General features: G+C 44.5%; 1 long non-coding RNA gene across 1 annotated transcript in view; it reads right to left on the minus strand.

The window, feature by feature from the left end:
* Positions 1–13,092, minus strand: part of LOC118026338 — a 30,691-nt gene that overhangs the window by 14,895 nt on the left and 2,704 nt on the right. Inside the window, exon 2 of the long non-coding RNA XR_004683534.1 lies at positions 12,576–12,709. This is a non-coding gene — a long non-coding RNA (uncharacterized LOC118026338). The remainder of the gene's footprint in view (positions 1–12,575; positions 12,710–13,092) is intronic.

Raw genomic sequence — 13,092 nt, forward strand, 5'->3', positions numbered from 1 at the left:
TAGACATTGTTGCTAACATCTTCCAGAGGAAGGTGTTTGGACCCACAGACCCACATTTGGATGGGTGTATCCTCTTGCACTATCAGAGTAGGACTATCAAGACGCCACTAGTTGTTCAAGGTCCCTCACCTCACTGCCTTTGCTCTGATTTCAGGCTCCCAAAGCAGCTTTCTGATCACAAATTGGCTTTGGGTGTAGCTTTCCTACAGAGAGAGTGAACAGACCAACAGATTCCAACCACACACAAGGGCAGAGACCCTGTGTGTCGTGTTCATTGCTGTATTTACAACACTTGGTGCACAGCAGACACTTGGTGAATCTTCATTAACTGACCTTACACAAGCTTTGATCTGCCTGACAGTTATATGTTCAGGATACAAATCAGTAAGTTGACATTCTGGTTTATGCACTGGGCTCTGTGAGCTTGGTTAACAGTCTAAGAAATCAATCATCCACTGAATAAAGACAGAATTATGATTCAGAGTTTACAAGGCTGACCACCTGTGAACTTTCGTGACATCACTGTCCCTCCCAAGGGCCCAGTCCTGGCCACAAACTAGCCTCCCTCAACAGCTTTTTTACCTTGCTGCATTTCTTAAACCATTAGGCAGGGCAACAAAGGTTATGTCTACATTTTTGCATTTATTTTTATATGACAGAGTAATTTATTTTGGTAACTTTTGTTGTTGCTAAAACTGATTTTTCCTAACATAGAAGATGCTTAGATTGAACTCCTCCCTCTCCAGTTTGCTCTATTGTTTTCGTACTTTAAATTTAGGTCTATCTAGCAAAATTACATATGCTGGTGAAGAAGATCTGATGGCGGATCCATGGTTGATGCAGTCAGGGGTACTGAAGCACCTTTAGCTGGGCTTGGGCGTGGGGAGGGGTGGCAAGGACACAGGGTTGGGGGAGAAACACGTTCCCTATGCCCTGTGTTTTCACAATCATTTGTCTTCCTGAATATTATTCACAAAATAATGTTCCCATGCAACCAAGGACGGTTCAGTTACTTGTGAAAGCCTGACTCCTACTCTTTATTTCAAATTGGTAAGGAATTATTGGTAAGGAATTAAACAAACCTTCTTGACAACCCACTAAGAGGGGCAGCAATTAATTTTATCAGTTATAAATTACCAACATTAAATTACCAACATGAACACAAGCCAGTATTTTTAGCTCTCGCTCTCCTCCCCCTCCTCTCCCTCCTCGCCCCACAGGCCAGGAATGGAGAGAAGGTTTATTTAAAGTGACAGGAAGCAGTTTAATTGCAGTGCTTATCAGTGGGCACGGTTTCATTTAGGATTGTCTACAATGAAAACCACCCCACCAGTCCCAAACCTGCCTTGCTCTGTTTAGTGGAGTGCCTCTCCTAGTGGAGATACCAACTAAAGATCAAATGAAGATTCATGAGTTCAGAAAACTGGTAAGTCTTTCCTCTCCTTCCACTGTGGTGTTCAATTAGGGAAACAGGACCTCCTGATCATGAGGGGATGAAATGATGAAATTCCACAAATCTCGTTCAATTTCACATCCTGTGCTTCACAAGAAACCTTGATAATGTTACCTGTCAGCTGTGCGTAATGCTCAACTCACCATCTCTTTCATGTACATCTCATTTCATTCTAAACGTGACTCTGAGATCTGGGCAGAGCAGACTTTACTTTTTTCACCCATCAGATGAGAAAAGCAAAGCCCAGAGCTCGTCCAAGGTCACAGAGTCAGCAAGTAGCCAGGGTGGAGCAACAACCCAAGAACAATGAATGATCCCTTTCTGAATGTTACAGCCATTATGCCATTACCGCTTCCTGGTTTGGTGATGGAGGGACTTGGTGACATAGGCGTTACTGTCATGTTCTCCACCACCACCCCCCCGCCCCCGACCCAAGGACCAGCTGAAGTACGGAGGCTTTAGGAAGTGAAGAGCTAGCTGTATAGATGGTGTCCAGAAACAGCATTTTGGCTATGAAGGCTATAACAAAGCCCTGAGAAAACTGTGGCCCAGGCCAGGGGTGTGAGTGTATCATCACCACCGGAGGATCAACAACTATGCATATGCCAGTTTGTGATATCTAACCTGAGAAAGAGTTCCTTAAACTGAAAGATGAAAATACAAAATAAAAATGACTGGATGAGATGGCAATAATTCTAACTCAGAAACCACAGAGCATGGGTTTAGCTATGGTGATGATGACCTCAGAGGTCTTCATAATGATGCATCAAAAAATGTAGGAATGATCGTGGAATTTCAATCCAAGATGAGAACTATAGTCTTACAGGTATCATGAAAACTTGGTGGGTTGAGAATCTCATCTAATTGTGAGAGCCAATGCAAACTTGAATCATTCAAAAGAAATACCTAGTAGAAGGGAAAGGGGAGTCACATAAAATGTTTAGAGGGTATAGTCTTATTTGGAAATCCATAGACATGAAGTAGACAGTGAAAAGCATGTAGGTAAAGCCCAAGGAGAGAGAAACCAAAATATGACCAGGTGGGAGTATGCTTTTGATCAAAAAGGCTATAGCAAACATTATTAGGAGAGACACAGATCTCAAGATTGGAGAACAGATTAGAAGAGAACTCCAGTTTCTTTATATAAGGCAGGCCTCTAGACCCCTAAGAAATAGCAGATCTGTTGGAAGGAAAACAGATGTTGGCAAAATTGCAAAAATGAAAATGACAAATGTTAGAAAACATTCCAACTCTAATCATTTCTGATTTCTCCCATGGCACATACCCAAAATAATCTGTAAAAGTGAGGGAAGACTGGACACAGGCAATGTTCATGTTTTCCAAGTGGGGAGAAGGACAGATTCCAGAAACAACAGACCACTGGCAAGCAATAAAAATCCTACCAGAGGGGCACCTGGGTGGCTCAGTCGGTTAAGCGGCTGCCTTTGGCTCAGGTCATGATCCCAGGGTCCTGGGATTGAGCCCTGCATTGGGCTCCCTGCTCAGCAGGGAGCCTGCTTCTCCCTCTCCCTGCCTCTCTGCCTACTTGTGGTCTCTATCTCTCTGTCAAATAAATAAATAAATAAAATCTAAAAAAAAAAAATCCTACCAGAGCATTTAGCAGGTGGTTTGCTATTCAGAATGGAAAGCAGTGATCATCAGGAGGCAGCATGGGTCATTAAGAACAAGTCATGACACCGTGAATTTATTTCTCATGGTAACTGAACTGACAGAGGACAGGAATCAAAGGATATAGAAGACCAGCCATTAGCAAAATTTCTGACATTTTCTCACGATAACGGACGAAGTAGAAAGACGGGTTGGATGTTAGTAAAAAGAGCTAAATTTGTAGCCTGTTGGACTTGCCCAGAGTGTTGATTGCTGTGTCCATGTCCAGTTGGGCAACAGAGGAAAGTTCTCTAGTTGGCTTCTGAGCTTTATCTTTGACTTAGTCTTGATTAAATTTCTATTAATAACTTGAGTGCAGACACAGAAGCTATAGTGTGCTGAAGCTACCTTGTGAGAGCTGATCACTAAGTTTTCAGAAAACTTACATGGTTGCTGACATCATGTTGTTAGCTTCTAATTGTTCATGGGGGGTATTTCGACTACAGAAATTAGTAAGCACTATAAATCAGGGCCTTTCCTTTCTCTTCCCTGCAAGAACTGGTTGTTAAACATTTACTACTGAACTACTGAATGGAAAATAGGTGTATTAGTAGGTGTATTTAGACTCTTGACTAAACTGGTATTTTTGCTCATTTGCTTAAACCAATTTCAAGAAACTGTCAAGTCCACATTAGATCTGGCTTCAGGCAGAGTTAGAAGCTGGACTCCTAATGTCACAAGACTTAGTCTCTCTCCCTCTATTGCAATCCTGCTCTTCTGCTTTCTACCATGTTGGCTTCATCCAGTAGTAATGCAAGGCTCTTATATCAGTATGGCAACCCCAGTGGAAAGAAAAACGCTCTTTTCTAATACCTTGAGCAAAAGATCCAATCACTTTGGTAAGGGGAATAGAATGCTCTGATTGTTTAGTCTGGGTTACATTCTCATCTCTGGGTATAGAGACTAAGAATGGGGAAGTGGCTGGCTAGCCCAAGGAAAATAATGATGAAGCTGCCAGCAGAAAGGGAGGTGGGTGCTGGGTATCCCAGGGACATGTGTCTACCAAGTATATTTACTTCATCTGTGAAAAGGCAGAGAAATTATAATTAAAGCTAAAAAAGTGTAATCACAGGATGATTGAATTAATGGGCCTAGAATGTCATATCAGGAAATCTAAGAGCTATGCTATAAATGTTTAACCACTCAGAGTATTGTATTCAGTTCTTGGCACTGTACCTTACAAGAGACATTAACTAGCCATGGGAAGGCTGATGAGGTTGTCCTAAAACCGTCTATGTAGAAGAACATATAAAACATAGTTGAAGAAACCAGAGAATGTTTGCTTAGGAAAAAGAGACGACTTTGTAACACACAGGATATCGGTCTTCAAGTATTTGAAGTCCTCTTCTAACAGACAGTGTCCTCCGTGTGACTGTAGAAGGTAGAGTCAGGGGACCAGGGGGCAGACCTGGCTCAGCGTAAGAAACTACTACCTAACCATGAAGCTGTCCAACAACTGAATGGGTTGACCCTTAAATCAGGGAGCTCTTTGTTACCAGAAAGGTTCAAACAGGATTTGGATGACCCGACTTCTGGAAAGCTATAGAATTGCCTTGGGACATTGCATAGAATAGTATTTTACATGGAAGTTAGGTTCTCAGGTCAGTGGGTAAGGCAAAAATAACATCTAACCAAAATCACTTTGAAAATTCCCTATAGCACATGTTAATATAGATTCCGGGTTGGTGCATGTGATATATATGTATAAATATATGAATTTATGATGCACAATATAATGAAGAGTACAATCATTTAAACACCAGCATCGCAAAACCTTGTGAAAGAAGTACAGTGACCAAATAAAGCAATTTTCCCATTTTGCATCTACTCTGGGACACATGCTGATGGAGTGCAATGGTAGGTGCATTGTTGACAGCACCCCACTCTTCCTTCCCTCTACTCTAAAGCACATTTGGTTGACCCAAGTCTGTTGTCTAATAAAAAGTTTGACCAGCCATTGTTCCTGGTTCTTAGGATAGAGAATGAAAAATCTTGAAATTTCCCAAGTAATGGAAGGGCCTTTGTTTTTCATGAGCCTCTTGGATCACACCTGAGCTTATGGTAAGAGATGCAATGACCCAGGATGATGCTGATCCCCAGGAAGACAGGTGATTAGAGGGTTGGGGCTTTGAGCCAGCCCAACATCAAGGTAGGGAAGGCAAGTAGAGATCAAGTCACATGCCCAGTAACCCAACCAATCAATCATGCCTATATAAGGAAACCCCAATAAGAGCTCTAGGCATCGGGCTGAGTAGAACTTCCTGATTGGTGAACACGCGGATGTATAGAGACGGTGTGCCCTGATTTCGCTGGGAGAGGGCAAGGAAGCTCTGCATTCAGGCCCTCTCAAGCCTTTTCCTATGCATCTCTTCATTTGGCTAGTCCTAATGCCTGTCCTTTGTAATAAAACTGTTGTCATGAGCACAGTGCTTTCTTGAGTTTTGTGCATCACTCCTGTGAACTATCAAACCTGAGGGTGCTGTGAGAACCTCTAAGTTTGTAGCCAGTTGTTAGAAACGCAGTGGTCTCCAGATTCCCCAAGTGTGGCTGGCATCTGAAGATGGGCACTCTTGTTGGGGACCATGCCCTTAAACCCATGGAGCCCAACTCTAACTCTGGGTGATTAGCATCAAAGTTGAACACCAGTTGGTGTCAGAGCAATCAAAACTTAGAGAAACATGGGATGTGACTACAGTACCTCCAGTCTTTTAACTCCAAAAATACTATTTCAAAGTAGACATGAAACAAAATTAATACTTTGACCTTTGCCCATAGAAAAGCTATTAGGTAATGGTCTTTTACTATCTCACTTTATGAAATTTACATTTAAAAGATGCAAGACGACGGTCACCTAGGAGTCTGCAGCTCCTGTAATCTCATGTTACCATAAAGCAGCTAAGGTCTAGTGATGGAACAGATGGTCTACAGTGGGGCTCGGCCAGTTAGAGCAAGAAGGCAGAGCCCCTCTTCCTAAATCAAAATAGACCTGGGGAGACACTCACACTGTAGTCAGGAGATAGGCATCCTGAAGGCCCGAGGACTTCGGGTTTGGCAACGTCGCTCTTTTCCTTTTCTTTCAGAAAAATGTGAAATCAAACCTATCCACTGCCCATTTCACAGAAATTGAAGGGGAGGGGCAATCCACTCACAGCTCTTTCAGGACCCCGAGGACAGTGCGTTCTTTTCCCAGTCCTACCAGTCAGAGGCTAACAGCCGCAGTATTCATCCCAAACACATCTATTCAAACCCCTTGGGACACCCAGAGATGTTGCCCTGTGCCCCTGGCACTCAGGGGCAAGGAATGAATTCCCAGAGAGTACTGGGATCTAGGGGACAAGTGACAGGGGTACCGTCTCAGCTGAGCATAAGGAAGGACTTTCTGAGTGGAGGGGGCTTCTCAGGAGATTGAGAATGCGCTCCTTGTGAGTAGCATGCTCCAAGCCGAGGGTCACAGCCACATCACGAGGACAAGCGGACGAGGAGATGTGTGCACCTGATATGGGGCAAGGACACCAAATAACATCTGAACCCTTGCAGCTCGCCCAGCGTCTGGTGCTAACTGGACTGTTTGTACAAAATAAAACCAGGCAGAATAATTCGAGGCAAGGAAACCTTTCAGCTGTGCCCTTAGCACAGCAATTTCTCAACAATAAATCCCGCTAGAGTACCTCCTGCATGATGTTATTTAGGGCAGTTAAGGGAGATTTTGGAATTACTTCAATGCCATTTAAATTCATTATCTAATGCTAATTAAAATGATTTGTTTTGCTGTCACCAAGGAAAATCTTGTTAGGGAAACTGATGAGCTGCAGTAAGCTCTGTCACTGAGCTGGGAGCAGATGTGGGCTTACAGCACCACCCATCCCACGTCATTGACAATTAAGGGTGAGGGAGAATTAACCTGGCGGTGTACCCGGCCGTGGGCAGGTTCTGAGGGCCAGCCAAGCATCTGAAAAGCCCTTCGCTGGATAGCAGGAGACCTGCCTCTGACCCTCTAGGTCACTTGGGAGCAGTCACCTCATCTTTCTGAATTGGTTTAGATCAATGATTTTCAACATTAGAACCACCAAGGGAGCTTTTCAGCGATCTAGGTACCCAGGCTCCACCACAGACCCATTAAATCAGAATCCAGGGAGACAGGGCCCAGGCAACAGGAATTTTAAGTTCCTCGGGTGATTCCAATGTGCAAGTGAGGTTGATTACCAATGCGTCTAGCAGTTTGCTCAGGACCCCTCCAGCCCTGTGCCTGTGTCTCTCTCCCCTTTTCCAGACTAATTGAGTGACAGGACATCACTGGCTTAGCTCATCGCTCTCCTGCAGACACTGGTTAAAATGAATCTGACTCAACTGGATTCCACAGGAGTATCAGGGAGGAGGTAACTGTTCTTAAGTCATGGTCCAGGTCTTCAAGTTGTTTTGGTATATGCCTAGTGCATACTAGGTTCTCAGTACTCATTTGACAAATGAGTGCTGCAGAAGCTAAAAATTCAACTTGCAATTCACCCCATCTCTCTGCTTCACTTTGAGTAGCATTTTAATCAGTTTGCTGTTCTTTATAACTTAGCAGAGCAAGGAGAGTTACTTAAGTTGAATAATATATTAGACATTGTTTAATAGAATACTCCAAAATAGGAGTGGTTTAAACAACGAGGGGTTTATTTCCCTAACACATAAAACCCTGGCTTTCAAAACATGGTCCTGGGACTAGCAGGATCCACATCACCTGGAAATTTGTTTAAAATGAAGACTCTTAGGCGCCAAAGCATAGCTACTGAATCAGAAATTCTGGGAGTAGGGCCCAGAAATCTGTCTTAACAAGTCGTACAGGAGACTTGAGAACCCTGCTTTGATAAAACAATTTGAGAGTTGCCATTCCAAGGCTAAATTAGTGACTCCATGAAGTAGTCAGGGACCCAGGCTCCTTTCTGCTCACCATTCCTCCATCCCAAGGGTAAGAACCTTGTCCGCATGATTCAATATAGCTGCTGGAGTTCCAGCCATCACATCCAAGCTCAAAAGAGTAAGATGGGGAAAAGACCAAAGAAGGGTACACGTGTTTAACAGGACTTTCTCTCACTAGCAAAAAAAAAAAAAAAAAAAACTTCTCTGTGATGAAAGGTGGAAATACTGTCTTTGAATTGGGCACAGACCATCTACCTAAAAATTGGGGTTCTGTTTCTGAGGGATTGAAGAAACTAGCTACTTCTGCCTTAATCACTCACCAATGGTAATAAGGAAAACCAGAACTTAGGAGGGCTTTCTGTAGGTCCAGGCACTGCAATTCCACAGGGAATCATTAGTCCTTTTTGTTGATGCAGGAGCTGGGCTTGCAGAGGTGGGCTCATGTGTCCTGATGTCACATAACTAGGAGGTGGTGGTGAATTCCAACCGAGGCAGTCTATCTGCAGAGCGTGTGTTCTTAGCCTCAAAGCTGTGCTGCTCTGGTAAGTGTTGGTGGAGGAGATGAAAGCGGAGTCGTAACTGTCATTTCACATCCATTCCTCATTAGCAGGCATAACATAGCATTGGTTTTACCAACATTTAATGAGGTTGAGCTTGCAAAGCAACCCTCACCCCACTGCAAATGGTAGCTTTGTTCTTCTGAAGACGGCATTTTCAGTTCACTAGGACAGGTCCGCAGTGACATGTGCACATTAAGCAGCTCAGGCCTTATGTGAAGGAGGACCCAGGGTTTGTGGGGCCTGAAGCTTGTAAAATTTAGGATCTCCCCTGAAGATTTTGAATACAAAGTGAGGTAGCAGGCTTCAGAATGCCCAACGATCAAGGGACTCTCATACTTAAGCCCCACTGGCTTCACAGGAAATCTGCTTCCAGACTGACGCTTCCCTCCCGGCGCTGCTGGCTGACCGCAAGTAGGCACTTCATTTAGAAGAGCCATTGGAGAGGACATTCACCAGTGGTTTCCTAACTCGTTGTTCTATTTTTAAGATTTATTACTTATTTTAGGGAGAGAGAGAGAGAGAGAGCGCGCCCGAGTGAATGCAAGGGAGAGCACATAAGTGTGGGGGGGTGGGGGGTAGGGGGTGGGGGTAGAATCTTCAAACAGACTCCCCACTGAGTGCAGAGCCCAACTGGGGGCTCAATCGCAGCACACCAAGATCATGACCTGAGCCCAAATCAAGAGCTGGATGCTTAACCAACTGAGCCAACCAGGCGGCCCACATTGTTTTACTTGTAACAGCTAAACCCTGTTACCAAAGGAAATCTTGCTTCAAATTTGAACACATTAAACAGATATAAGTGCGGGTGCCCCACTTGGAGTCCAGGAAGTTGGCCAGGAACCTGATCTGCTCTGCCCCTACCTCCCACCCCATTCCAGCTCCCAAGGCATCTCAGCACACCCTGGGTCTTCAAGGATCCCTTCGGAAAATATCTATTCGGAGCCCCTCTTCTTCCTGAGGACAGAGCTAAGATCCAGGAAGTTTCAATGGCGCAGCCTAGGTCACATATCTGGTTGCTGGCAAGTTGGGTACTAGAATTCATACCTGTCCACAGATCTTTTCATTCTACCATAATAATCCTTTGAGTCCTAGGCCAGCCCCCAAAATTGTGTAGTGAGCTCTCTCACACCTTATCGCAAATGCAGTATTGTACTATAGAATCAAAGGGGTTGCCTGCATCTATGGTGACTCAGAAAACCCCCCTCCCCGTGTGGTCCTGGTGGAGGAGGGCCAGGTCCTTCCACTGAAGCTCCTAGAGACTGCTTCCCCTGAACTATTGGTCCTTCCCCACACCCAGGGGAAGGCAAGAGGCAGGGGATGGCACCAGTGGGCAGTTTTACCAGTGGCAGGGGAAAAAGCAGGAACCCCTGGGGTCAAAGGAACATTAACTGTATTTACGAATTGAGCATAGATAGAAGCTATCGTAATACCATGAAAAAAGACAAGATTCAAGGACATCTTGCAAGTAGGTACCATAGAGATTTTCTTTTGTCTTTAATTTTTATTGCTGATGGACTTAAATACAGCTGCACACCTATCCTCTTCATTTGCTGGGATTTCAAGTCTTGCTGACTGCGTTTCCGGTCTGGGCAGAACTTTGAGAAACCTAAGAAACTTCTCTAGAGAGACCTTTCATTTGAAGTAGCTTGTTCCCATTGAAGCAGTGCTGTAGTTTTTTCCCACCTTGGTCTCACAGTTAACTTTCCCATCATGCAGCTGCTTTTTCTAGCACAGATTCTCTTGGTCCACACGCTTCTCAAGTGAGTTCTGTGTGGGTCGGACGCCCGACTCAGATCTTCTCATCAGAAAGGGTAAGTTCTCTTGTCAGGCCCTTCTTTTCTCAATTATCCCACCTCCCTTACAACTCTCAAGCTGGTGAGAAATCTTAATAGTCTCCTGTAACCACAATTGTGAATCCCTAAAGCTTTCTTTGAAACAAATTACACTTCTCATGCCATCTGAATCTAACAGTGTTCCATAGAAGAGTCATGTTGACTGCCGCTGACAACAAAATGGTGTGCGGAAATGCAGGTATCACCCGCTCTTCTCAAGTTCACGTTACGCAACTTCATTTTGCTGAAGGACCTACATCAGTACCTGCTTTCGCTCACTGAGTGAAACACAAAAGGGATTTCCGCTTTTGGGGGGGGGGAGGGAAGGCAAGGTGAAACGCTCCAAGTGTTGAGTGTCTGTGTTGCACTGACTGAGCCTCTATGGAAGCATCGGGCACCGGAGCAGGGACAGTGGCCCCTGCCAACCCCGGCTGCAGGAGCCAGAGCCTCCCTGAGGGGCAGGCCGCCCTCGCTTTGTACTACGTCCAGGAGCGTGTGTGCTTTATCTTCATCTAGTCTGTGCATCCATTAGCAAGATAGGGCCTAAGGTAGCAGAAAAGCCCAAGAGAGGTTATTTTTTGGGATCTGGGAACACTCAAAAAATTTTCCATATAAATTAAGGATCATGGCTTTCTCCGTGTTACCCTATTTCAGCTTCCAAAAGTTTTCGCAGGACTGCCTTGCTTTCAGAGAGTGGGGGCGGGAATCCTGTGGCTCACTTCTCCTATTTGGAAAGGAGCATCAACTGGCTGATACCTTTGAGAAAGGATGAATAAATCTCCTAGGGGTTTTGGTACCAAAAGGTTGCAAAATACGAGATAATTACATCTAAAGTGCCATACAGAAAAGAGAGGCTAATTTGCAGTGTCGGAAGTATTTTCCGAACAGTAAAAACCCGATTCTCCTACAAATATGTAATATGTTGAAGGTTGATAGAACTCATCAATGAGGGAAAAAAAGCAAGGTGGTAAAGCTATATATACTGATGGGGCTCAGGACATATAAAGCGAATGTGAAAGCTGAAGGAATCTGAGAAACTGCAGGTGCAGGAAGACTTTGTGACCTTCCCCTGAAGCTGATCCCAAGACCCTCAGGTGAGAGGCGCCTTCCTACATCTGAAGGAAAAGGAGCACCCCTATCTCTGAAGGGGAGGGACACCAAGAGAAATCTGATGGAGCAGACCTTGCTTTTCCCCCAGTTTACTATACTCTCCCTTTTGTTCTATTTTCCCATGACTCTCCACTCCTCGTCAAGCCTAGCATAAAAATGCTCAGGTTTCCCTCCCTTCTCCTATGGTCCTCCATGCCATTCCTTACGTTCCACATGCTTTGTGTAAGCAATATCACGCTGTCAGTGACACTTTCCATTAAATAAAAGAGTGATACCAAATTAATAGTTTTTGGAAGATTTCAATAAAATGATGACTGTGATAAAAAAAATGCTCAGGTTTAACTGCTTCTTTGGGTCTTCATTTCCTTCTGAAGGCTCCCATGTCATGTAGAACTTAAATAAACTTGTGTGCTTTTCTCCTGTTAATCTTTCTTTTGCTATAAGAGCTCCAGCTTAGAAGGGTAGCTTAGAAGAACTCAGAATGACAGAGGAAAAATTTTTCCTCCTCTAATACAAATATACACACATATACACACATATATATTCAATGAACGACCAGAAGAAGAAGATCGCAAAGTTAGATCAACACTAATGGCAATAAGACTAATCTCTTGGGTTGTCTTCACTTTGGACAGAAATTGTTTGCAGCATGTTGATTTCTACTTTTTATGACCCACCTTTCCAGAATCTGAGCTCTAATTAACACAAGAGTATGTCAAAGTTACATTTCCCTAAAAAAGTCAAAGACTCCTGTGGTTTTGTAGATAATGCTCTAGTAGGTCTTTAAATGTGGCAAATCTTGTTGCCCTATTTCTAGGCTTTCAGTAGTTTTACTTAACGTAGTTTTTGGCTCTAAATACTGCAACCCTGTGACTTGGTCACTGAACTCTGGCAAGGAATATCTCATCGGGGAATCCTAAACACCTACAGATTTACACGCACCTCCGACATGCATAATCTCACATGCTTCCGACCCCAGCCCTCTGAGATTTTCAGGTCTCTTTATTCTTACATGTACACAAACAACGGTTCATAAGGATTGTGACTTACCCACGTTCTTGGTCAGAGCCGGGACACAGCCTCAAAGCCAGATCTTCTGAGACCAAACCCCAAGCACGTCTCTCGGTAGTACTGTCCTCCGCATCCCCGCACACTTGTAGAGAATCTCGTTTTAAATAGTCTTTCTATTGAGGGAACAGGAGGCAGGTGGCCAGTGTTACAGATGAGACACCGAGAACCAAGATCACCTGCTCTCAGACGGCAGAACCCATACAGGGCCCAGGTGCTCTGCACAAGCCCCTGGAGTCAGCCACACTGTCTCCTGGTGCTGACCCATACTCCATCTCTGGATGCCAAGACTACTAGACAAGTTGAAATCCCCCCACGCCTCTGCTCTACCCAGGCCTAGTGGCTCTGCTAAGTGACCTCAAATTACTCCTTCCCCAAGCAAACTCCCTTTCCAGCCCGTCTAGCTCCCAGCCTCCTCCTGGAGCAGGCTGGTAAGACTCTAAGGTGTTGGTCACTGGCAACAGCTAAAGCTGCGGTTCCTACCAGGGTTATTTGCATT

This window comes from Mirounga leonina, unplaced genomic scaffold (genome assembly GCF_011800145.1).
Source record: "Mirounga leonina isolate KUSES-001 unplaced genomic scaffold, KU_Mleo_1.0 Mir_224, whole genome shotgun sequence".
In the NCBI taxonomy this organism is placed as follows: domain Eukaryota; kingdom Metazoa; phylum Chordata; class Mammalia; order Carnivora; family Phocidae; genus Mirounga; species Mirounga leonina.